The sequence below is a fragment of the Myotis brandtii genome, unplaced genomic scaffold, assembly GCF_000412655.1.
Source record: "Myotis brandtii unplaced genomic scaffold, ASM41265v1 scaffold915, whole genome shotgun sequence".
NCBI lineage: Eukaryota > Metazoa > Chordata > Mammalia > Chiroptera > Vespertilionidae > Myotis > Myotis brandtii.
Window position 1 is genome coordinate 3,116,409 of NW_005371769.1, and position 11,567 is coordinate 3,127,975.

Sequence of the window (11,567 nt, forward strand, 5' to 3'; positions counted from 1 at the left end):
GTGTCGGGCATCCCACCCCCCTGCAGCCCGCTGGCCACGCCGCTCAGTCATCTTCAGAACTTTGTACCAACAGCAACGACAGTGCGAACAGCGAGCACTAGGTGGCGCTGTGCCGAGCACGCATCACTTGAGCTTGCTGACAATTAGAGGCGGTGCAATGAGCCCCGCCTCACAGATGAGAAGATACAAACTCCGGGACACAGGGATTTTGTCACGTCCACTGCTTTGGCCCCTGCTTTATCCTATTTCCTCCTCCATCAGATCTCGTGGGCGATACTATGATTGTCCCCCACTGTTTAGAGGAGGAAGCTGTTTAGAGGAGGCTCGGAGAGATGAAGTAACTTGCCCTAGGAAGTTAGGAAGGAGAAGAGTCAGGATTAAAACTCCAGTCAATGTCTCAGTACCTTTGCTCTCTGCCCAGCCCAATGGGCACTTCCTGGCGAACTCCTACTCATCCTTCAAGACCCCGCTGAAACATCGCCTCTGCTCCGAGGCCTTTCCTTCGGCCTCCTGCATCCCCTCCCCATGCATTTGGCTCCCCATGTACTGCTACACCGCCTGTTGGTCTCGCACCACATCGCATCCGGTCCCACGCGGCTGCCCATGCTTCTCTGTGCTGGGAGTGTAGGGGACAGCATTGGCCCCGGACACTGCCTTCCCGGGCCCACTCACAGTCAGGGAACATGTTTTGCAGCCTCAGTCCTCCTCGCTGGTAACAAAAGTTCCAATTTCCTCTGGGTAGCTCCCTCCCCAACTCTGGTGGAGCCAAGGCCTCGCCCTGCTGCTGGGGGTGGGGTTGTGACCCAGTCTGACCAATCAGTACAGTCCATGCTTCTGTTCTCAAAGATGGTTCAGAAGTTGGTCTATGGAGGCTCAACTATTAAAAATCCTCAGCACCACAGAGATTTTTGCCTCATGGTAGACATCCAATAAATAATTAATAAGCAAACGTTAAAAAGTGGCCACAAGGATAGGGTGCTGCTTTGGAGCGATGGGGTATACCAGTGAATTGTTCACTTTAAAAATGTTTAATTCCATATGATGTGATTTACACCTCAATACATTATTTTAAAAAGAAAGCAATCTCTCTTTACAAAAAGTCACCACAAGTTTACTCAGAATGGCTGGGATGATGAACAAGAAGGTGGAATCTGGAGAAGGCACACTGAGAAATTGTGTGTATGTGACTGGGTGAGTGTGAAGAATGTGTGTGTGAGTGTGTGTGTATATATAAATGTGTCTGAGTGTGAATGAGTGCATGACCGGTGTGTGTGAATGTGACTGTGTGAAGGTGGGTGATTGTGTGTATGTGACTATGTGAGTGTGTGTGTGACCGTGAGTATGTAAGAGTATGTGCGTGAATGTTGATTATGTGCAAGTGTGTGTGTGCACTGTGTATGTGAGTGGAGTGTGAATGTGAGAGTGTGTGTGGATGTGTGTGAGACCATGTGACTGAGCGTGGGCATGTGTGTAAGTGTGTGAGTGTGTGACTGTGTGTGTGTGCGCGCCCCTCCCTGGTGACTCAGGGAAACCTGTGTTCCCTTTAGAAAGCTGAGATTCTGCACGTCCAAGGCCGAGTCAGAGGCAGTGAAGGCCCTCAGTGCTCTGGGGCTGAAATGCTTGTTTTACCTCCCGGCGCCTCTGACTCCAGGAACTGGCTCTTGGCCCCAGCCCCTCCCGACCCCTCGACCCCTCGCAGGCCCTGAGATGGCCTGGGGCAGGCCCAGTGCTGTGACCAGCCCGAGGGGACTTTTTGGAAAGCAGTCTGTGCCTCTGCCAAGCCCAGCCCCATTGCACGCCCGCTCTGGTTCCTCTCTCTGCACCATCTTATCTCTCCGGGTCATCATGAGCCCAAGGCCCCACCTTCGTCTCCTTTGCTGCTGAGTTTGTGAATCTCTTCAAACGGCCCCTACACACAGTCAAACAGCAAAAGGTAACCAGGCAGCAATGGCAGCCATTCTGTGGTGCCTACTGTAGCTGTGTGCTGGCCCTATGCCCCCCGTCATGGCCCCACGTGCCCTCACCTCTCAGCATCTTACAGAGGTGGACAAGGTTCAAGGTCACTGAGTGGCCACAGAGAAGGTTCCAAGGCCTGCTGCTCTGGGGTGAGCTTTGCCTGCAGCTGAGGGATACTCCCCAGCTCTGTCTTCCATCCACGTGCTGATTCAGGTTAAGGGTCTAAACCCACCACTGTCCCCTAGAGAAGTTTTGGGGTGAGCACAGTGGCTCAGCTCTGGGATAAAACCTCCCAGAAACCCCATTATTTCCAGGAATCTGAGACTCAGGGAGTGGTCCGGGCGCCCTCCAGTGGCCACTGGGGAGCATGCAGCCAAGCTTGGGCAGGGTTCCCAATTCCTGGAGGCACATCTGAGCGGTTGAGGGTGAGGTTGGCAAGAGCCTACAGTGGCAGCGTGTAGGTGCCGGGTCCCTTTGAGTTTTCTAAAACTCACCCAATTTGGCTTTCTAGTCAACACGTGTCCACGTTTCTTTTCACATACAATCAACATTTCCTTTGCTCTTCCCTTTTCCACTGTATTTGAAGTAGGACTTCAAGCTTCCTCAAAACCTCACAGGTTTCAGGTGTATACCACTCGCAGGTCTATGCTGGTATACACTCAAGGGAAGTGGCAACATATGTACCCAGGAAAAGTCCAATGGCTGTTCATCATAGCCCCAACGTGGAAGCGACCCAAATGCCCACTAATGGATGGATGGGTAAGTGAGATGCGATCTGTCTATGCAGTGGGATAATGATGGACAGTACAAGGGACCCGGGCCGATGCGCACCACAGCATGACGAACCCTGACAACACAGCCAAGTGGCAGGTGCGGTCACACAGAGCCACATGGGGCATGAAGGCATTTACACAAAAGGTCCAGAGCAGAAATAGGAAGTTTGGTCTCTGACTCTCTCCTCTTGTCTGTCCATCTCTCTCCACTCTGTTCCAGCCTTTCCCCCACTTCCCACCCAGAGTCTGCACCCCCTTTCCTGCAGCTGATGCAGTCCATTCGGGGGTGCCTTCTTGTGCCCCGCACCCCCAGGAAGCTCCAGGAGGGTGTGAGGGATGAAATAGTCTAGTCCCCTCTGGGCTCTCTGTCCCCTGCTTCCCCAGGCCCCTCCTCAGACTTGCTTCTCCTTCTTTGCACTGATAGGAAGATGCCCCAGCTGGGGTTTGGGGGGAGCAGCAAAGATGGGGGCACTCTTTCCAGGCTTTCCCAAAACTTAGAATCAGCCATTTCAACCACATCCCCTGATGGCTTGAGTGCCCCCCACAATTCCCATGACTTGCTGCTCCTTATCCCCTGAGTGTCCCACCTCAGAAAGCCCCACCCCCTGTCTGAGCCTTGCCGGGAGCCTGTCCTTGCTGGACTGAGCTGCTGTCTCTGGCTCAGGCCTGCCCATCACCCCCTTCCTGACATCTCGAAAGGGGTGGCCCCCCAGAAGCCGACTGGGGTGGGGGCACCCAGAGTCAGGACGAGGGATGCACGAAGGGAAGGAAGGGAGCAGATCGTGTGCCCTACAAACTGGGCACCCGAAAGGGCAGAGGGGGTGCTATTTCAATGACGCCTGGGCAGCAGCGCCTCTGGGGCTGTCCCAGGCCAACCAGGACACTCGGTCACGCCAGGTATAAAGGGCTGAGCAGGCAAAGGACTCACCACCACCTCCCGTGTCCCCGGTCAAAGATTTACCCAGTGGCCTTGACCCCCTGACTTGTGGTCATCTGCAGGGAAGCCTGGGCAGCAGCAGGAATTAAAAGACTTGAACCCTCGAACCCTCGGGGCTGCTGGGGGAGGGGGAAGATGGCGAGGAGGAGAAGGACCAAAACATTCACAGAAATCAGAGAAACAAGCAAACAAGCCCCAAGAGCATCTGGGTTACTTGAAGTTCCCCCAGATGTTTCTTTTTATAGTCGGGAAACTGTATGTAACCCATCGGGTTTCCCTCTAGTGGCCGTTGGAAGGATTGCAGCTGAGTGTCTCCATTTTTCCCCAAAGAGGAAGTGTTGTGACTTGCAGATGTTGGGACATAAAAACAGATCAATGCACACATCGTGTCTCTTAGAATCGTTTTTTATTTCAATTTTAAGGGATTTTCTAGTGTACTTCCTATTAATACAAAAAGTGGTAGGTAGATGACAGATGAGATAGATTTTTAAAGCTTTATTTTAAGAGCTTCGATGTGAAGGACATGGCAGGCATGTCTCCAGACTTTACAGAAGCCCAGAGCAAGGCCAAGTGCCCGGGGAGGACACACGTGTGCTCAGGACCTGAGGGTGGGTGGCCTGGGCCTCCCTGGCCCGTTTCATTCCTGCAGCCTCCCCTCCTCACCCTCTGAATGAATGGGGAGCCTGGTGATGTGATGAGACAGGAGCCTGTGTTAGGCGGGGCCAGCGTGGGAGACGGTGGAAGGTCTTCACACTAACGCTGGTAATGACTCTGATTTGATAAGGAACACAGAGGCCAGAAGGTCAGCCACATGTCTGTTTGTTGGTGCCGTGTCATACCTGACGAGGTCAGACCAGATGTGACCATGGGAACAAGGAGCGTCCGGAAACTTAGGAAGCAACCAGGCAGTTAAGAGAGATGCTAGGAGGATGGGAGTCTGCCCTCTGTACGGAAGACTGATTAGGGATTGCTGGCAAGGGCAAGAGAGGGGGAGGGTGGGGAAGGGCATCCATTGGATCTGGTCTAGGTGGACACACACTGTCCAGGTCCATGGGACAGGGCAGTGTGAAGGTGTGAAATAGTAATAATAAAAATGGGGCAAGTAGATAGTGAAATAATAATAATAATGCACCAAAAGCAACAATATTGACCTGGGTGGTCCTTCTCCTTGGCTTTTGTCTGGTTACTCTGCTTTTTTCTTCCTTGAGTTTCTGGCTCTGGGTTTCTCATAGGTGTCTGCAAGTGTCTGTGTGCAGGTGTCTGCATGCAGGTGCCCGCCTGCAGGTGTCCGCCTGCAGGTGTCCGCCTGCAGGTGTCTGCCTGCAGGTGTCTGCCTGCAGGTGGCCGCCAGGTGTCCGCGTGCAGGTGTCCGCCTGCAGGTGTCCGCATGCAGGTGTCTGTGTGCAGGTGTCTGTCTGCAGGTGTCTTCTGCAGGTGTCTGCAGATGCAGCACAGCGATTTCATGAGCAATTTTAAAACCTTATATTTTACAAGAAAAATACCAGCCCTTCACTGCAGTGAGGAATCACAATTCAAAGACCACTTTATAGTCCAACCTTTAGCATTTAAAGTTAGAATTACTTTGAGTCTCTAACACATTTTCCCTGACATTTTCCTAAAGGCCCAGGAGATTACGGGGTCTCCTGGGGGAGCCTGGGGACCAGGGGACCAACCTTTCCAGACTTCTTGCTTTGTCTTAGGAGGGCACTCACGATTTTTCTTTAAAAAGGGCATTTATAATTTTTCTTTAAGGTGCCTTGATATTTGTGATCCATCACATAACACTACTGCATTTGTTTTTTTTGTTGTTGTTGTTTTTTGTTTTTTTTTATTGCTAAAAGTATTACAAAGGGTATTACATATGTGTCCTTCCCCCCCCCCCGCCCTTCACAATCCCCTGGCCTCCCTTACCCCCCAGTGTCTTATGTCCATTAGTTATGCTTATATGCATGCATACAAGTCCTTCGGTTGATCTCTTACCCCCCTCCCTCCTGCCCCCCAACCCTCCCTGGCCTTCCCACTGCAGTTTGACAATTTGTTTTGACATTGAAAGTTTGGGTTTTGTGTTTCAGTGAGAGCGGCCAGCATGCACTGGTGAGCCGGAACCACTTTGCACTTTTTTGGGGCTCATCCCATGACCTCCTGCTACTGTGGTCTCCTCACCTGCACGTGTGTGTAAACAGGACCCAACACCCTGCCAGCAAAGGACACGGAGAGCTGGCACAGGGTGAGGACACCTGCACTTGCTGTTACTATTACCCGCCAGGAGGTGGCAGCACTTCAACCCCTGAGTTGGCAAACTCCCTGGACGTGGTGGGGACCTGGGCTGGGGCAGACTCTAGGTTGAGCAATGAGAGTTGAAAGATAAATGCTGGGCAGGCAGAGCACACCTGAGCCACAGCGCTGCAGTCGCCTCTGTACCACGCAAATAAATGTGACATTTCACTCACCTTTCTCACCGCTAATTCCTGGGCTGTTGCTTTATTGTTTGTACCTACATAAGCCCTTATAGCACATGGTTAGAAGTCACTGATTAAAAAGAATTTAAAATTACAATGAAATTGAGGAAACCAATGAACTCCCTGTGTGGAGGGTCTGCTACCTGTGTACCAAGCTCAATGTCAAGTGTCTCAGCCTCTGCCTCTCTCCTCCCAGTGCAGAGGGGAGCTGGCAATAATTGTCCCCATTTCAAAAAGCTGATTCTGAGGCTCAGAAAATTGTATAATCTACCCAGCACCCTTGGAGTGTCATGAAGTACTCGAAGTAATAAAAAGCAAGGGCCTAGATCCAAGACTATTGTATCCAGCAAGGCTATCATTAAAAATTTAAGGTGAAGTAAAAAGCTTTCCAGACAAAAAAAGATTAAAGGAGTACATTACCATCAAACCAGCAATGCAAGAAATGTTAAAGGGACTGCTCTAAGAAGAAGCAAAGGAGAGAGAGAGGATCATAGGCATAAAGAACATTACAATGGCAATAAATAAATAGTGCCCTAGGCGGTTTGACTCAGTAGATAGGGCATCAGCCTGTGGACTGAAGGGTCCCAGGTTCGATTCCTGGTCAAGGGTACATGCCCAGGTTGTGGGCTCGATTCCCAGTAGGGGGCGTGCAGGAGGCAGCTGACCCATGATTCTCTCTCATCACTGATGTTTCTATCTCTCCCCTCCCTCTCCCTTCTTCTCTGAAAGCAATAAAAATAAAAATAAATTAAAAATAAGTGAATACCTATAAAAAATAACCTTAAATGTAAATGGATTAAATGCTCCAGTCAAAAGACAGGGTGACTGAATGGATAAGAAAACATTACCCATATATATGCTGTCTACAAGAGACCCACCTCAGAACAAAAGATATACATAGACTGGGAGTGAAGGATGGAAAAATATATTCCATGCAAATGGAAAGAGGAGTAACAATGGAAAGCTGGAGTAACAATACTCATATCAGACAAAATAAGACGTCAAAACAAAAGCCATAAGAGACAAAGGAGGCCACTTTATAACACTAAAGAGAATAATACAATAAGAAAATATAACCCTTGTAAACATATATGCACCCAATATAGGAGCACCTAAGTACATTAAAAAAACTCTTGATGGACTCGGAGGAAGAGATTGACAGCAATACAGTCAGAGTGGGGGACTTTAACACCACAATGACTTCACTGGATAGATCTTCCAGACAAAAAAACCAACAAGGAACAGAGGCCTGAAATGACACACTAGACCAGATGGATATTTATAGAACATTTCACCCTAAAGCAACAGAATATGAATTCTTCTCAAGTGCACATGGAACATTCTCAAAGATAGACCACATGTTAGGGCACAGAACAAATCTCTACAGGTTCAAAAAGATTAATACATTACCAAGCATCTTCTCAGATCTCAATGGCATGAAGTTAGAAATCAACTAAAAAAAAAAAATCAAAAACACTCAAAGACATGGAGGCTACATATCAGGTAATTAAACAATAAATGGGTTACCAATGAGATCAAGCAATAAATTAAAAATTTCCTGGGAACAAATGAAAATGAACACACAACCATCCAAAGACTATGGGACATGGCAAAAGAAGTCCTAAGAGGGAAGTTCATAGTACTGCAGGCCTACCTCAAGAAACAAGAAAAAGGACTAATAAACTATCTAATAATAATCCTAAAACTAAATAAACTAGAAAGAGAACAGCAAGAAAAGCTCAGAGGAAGTAGCAGGAAGGAAATAATAAAAATTAGAGCAAAAATAAGTGGCATAGAGATTTAAAGAAAAAAAAATACAAGAGATCAATAAATCCAACAGCTTGTTCTTTGAAAAGATAAACAAGACTGATGAACCCCTAGCCAGACTCATCAAGAAACAAAGAGAGAGGACCCAAATAAATAAAATCAGAAATGAAAGAAGCAATATAACAACAGACACCACAGAAATACAAAGGATTGTAAGCAAGCACTATGAACAACTATATGCCAACAAGCTGGACAAACTGGGTGAAATGGAAAAATTCCTAGAAACATACAATCTTCCAAAATTCAATCAAGAAAAATCAGAAAACCCAAGTAGGCCAATAACAACTGATGAAATAGAAGAAATAATTTAAAAACTTCCAGCAAAAAAAAAAAAAAAGTCCTAGACTGGATAGATTTACAGGTTAATTTTACCAAACATTCAAAGAAGAACTAACACCTATCCTCCTCAAACGATTCCAAAAAATTCAAGAGGAAGAAGCACTTCCAAGCTCTTTTTATGAAGCCAGCATTTTCCTAATTCCAAAAATCAGATAAAGACACTACAAAGAAAGAAAATTACAGGCCAAAACCCCTGATGAACACACATGCTAAAACCCTCAATAAAATATTAGCAAATCACATCCGGCAATATATTAAAAAGATCACACACCATGATCAGGTGGGATTTATACCAGGAATGCAAGGCTGGTATATTATACACAAATCAAAAAATGTGGTACATCACATAAGCAAACTGAAAGGTAAAAACCACATGATTTATCAATAGATGCAGAAAAAGCATTCAACAAAATCCAGAATGCTTTTTTGATAAAAACTTAGTAGCGTGGGAATAAAGGGATCATACCTCAACATAATAATGGCCATATATGACAAACCTACAACCAACATAATACTCAATGGGCAAAAACTAAAAGTGTTTTTCTTAAAAACAAGAACAAGACAAGGATGCCCGCTTTCACCAGTCTTATTCTGCCGGGATTCTTGTCCCAGCATCAAGAAGGGTTCAGCAACCTGGAGAAGGCTGTGCGTAGATTAAATAAGAGTCCAAAGATGAAGCATAATTTTGAAAGGCATTTGGGGGTCAGAGGAGCTTAGCTAAAGGAGCTAAGATCTAAGTTCTAAGTTTCTAAGGTCTAAGGTCTTAAGGTCTAAGGTCTAAGGTCTCAGGTCTCCTCGTTGCAGCACCCCATGCTTTTTATTAACACAACTTGTCCTTAGGTGAGGCAGAGATATAAACTTCAAAGGGTATACACAAGCATTGTCAGAATGGGGGAATTAGCCTACGGCTGTTCAGGTGTTTGGCCAGTAGGAGGCAATAACATGTAGATTAAGATGCCCTGAGCTGTCTGGCAGCCAAGCAATAATCCCTTTTCAGGTTTGGGAAATGCCCTCAGACATTCCCAGATGCAGCCCTGCTGTCATGCTGGAATTGGTTGCCAGCATTATTCAATACTAGAGGCCCGGTGCAAGGATTCGTGCACTTTGAAAGGGAATCTGATTCGGGGTGAACCAGATTCGGGGCCAACAGGGCCCCAGCAGCAAGCTAACCCATGGCTGATTCCACGAGGAATCAGGCTCCCTCCTCCCTTCTCCCTCCTCTCTGGGTCCAGGGTGTGGGTGAACAAGATTCAGGGCTGACAGGGCCCCAGCAGCAACCTAACTTACCAGTCGGAGCATCTGCCCCCTGGTGATCATTGTGAGTCTTAGCTACCTGTTGAATGGTTGAATGGTCAAATGGTCAAACGGTCAAATGGTCATTTAGGCTTTTATATAGGTAGATAGTACTGGAAGTCCTAGGTACAGCAATCAGACAAGAAGAAGAGATAAAAGGCATCGAAATTGGAAAGGAGGAAGTAAAACTGTCATTATTTTTAGATGACATGATATTGTACATAGAAAACTGAAAAGAGTCCACCAGGAACTACTAGACTTAATAAATGAATTTGTCAAGGTAGCAGGATACAAAATCAACATTCACAATTCGGTGGCATTTTTATAAACCAGTAATGAGCTCTCAAAAGAGAACCTAAAAAAAGCAATCCCATTTACCATTGCAAAAAAAAGATACCTAGGAATAAGCTTAACCAAAGAGGTAACAGGCCTGTACTTGGAAAACTATAGGACATTGAAAAAAGAATAGAAGATACAAAGATATGGAAATGTATACCATGTTCATGGATTGGAAGAATTAATATCATTAAAATGTCCATACTACACAAAGCAAGCTACAGATTCAACACAATCCCTATTAAAATACCAATGGTACAGAGGAGACAACCAAGATGGTGGCATAGGTAAACACCTGAACTTGCTGCTGTGTACAACCACATTAAAACTACAACTAAAAGACAAAAGGAATAGCATCCAGAACCACAGGAAGGCTGGCTGAGTGGAAATTCTACAACTAGAAGGAAAAAGAAAAGCGCATTGAGTCTGGTAGGAGGTGCAGAGCTGTGGAAGTGTGGAGGTACGGAGGCACGTGCAAAAGGGGCTGGCAGCTCGTATGATGTTGTCTCTTTCAACCGGGAGGGAGATACAAGCTCCTGACTGCTCTGAAATCCAGTTCTGGGCGGGAATCTGGGGACTCAGACTTATACGGAGAGAAACTGTACTGTCTGGCATCGGGCCAGAACGTGAGGGCGGCTTTCTCGCAGAGGTGCTTGCAGTGTTCATTGTTCCTGCAAGGGGGGAGGGAAATAGAGACCCAGGGACATATTGGGGAGGGCTGACAGCAACCATTGCTGTTTGCACTGCCCCATGAATCCCTGAGACCACGCCCCACTCAATACAACCCCACCAAAGCTGTATGCAGAGGCTTTTGCATACTAAAGGCCTGAACTTTCTCCACCTAAAAACCTGTCAAACTGCAGCTAGGTCAGAGAAACCCAGAGCTTCCAAAAGAAGGCCTAAGGCTCGTCAGCAGCCTGCATTACTTCACAGCTGTGCCTCATCTGGGCACCTCCAAACCCCAAACAAAGAGGAGGAATCTGCAGATCTCTCTGTAGCTCCTGCTGGGTGGCCTCAGGCAGTGGGTGACTTTGCACCCCCTTGGAGATCGAAGAGCCAGTCTACCCAGTGGTCAGAGTGAGACCATCCAGATTACAACTCTTCACATCCATAAGAGACACACTCAGGGGGCAGACTCAGTGTGCACCCAAAGCCCCACTGAAGCAAGTCCTGCCCCATAAGGGTGTCTCCAGCACAGAAGTTCTCCCATTATAGACACAACTGGTCCTCATAGCCAATTGACCTGGAGGTCAATTCCTATCAGTGATACCAACAGCAATCAAGGTTTAACTACAACAAGACTGTGCACACAGCTCACAAAGGGGTGCACCAAGAGTGTCCACCTCAGGTAATTAGGGAGGCTGATCCACTGGGCCCTAATGGACACCTAGCACACAAATCCACTCTATCAACACAGGGAAGCAGCCAAAATGCGGAGACAAAGAAACAGGTCACAAATGAAAGAAATAGAGGAAAGCAAACTACTTGATATAGTGTTCAAAGCTACGGTTATAAGGCTACTCAAGAATCTTCTAGAAACCACTGAAAAATATAGTGAGACCCTCAAGGATATGAAAAAGGACCAATTAGAAATTAAGCATACACTGACTGAAATAAAGAATAATATACAGAGATCCAACAGCAGAC

The 11,567-nt window shown here is 47.1% G+C and overlaps 1 pseudogene; it reads left to right on the forward strand.

The window, feature by feature from the left end:
- Nucleotides 1-2,793: 2,793 nt before the first annotated feature.
- The window catches only part of LOC102241432, an 11,926-nt pseudogene continuing 3,152 nt past the window's right edge, over nucleotides 2,794-11,567 (forward strand).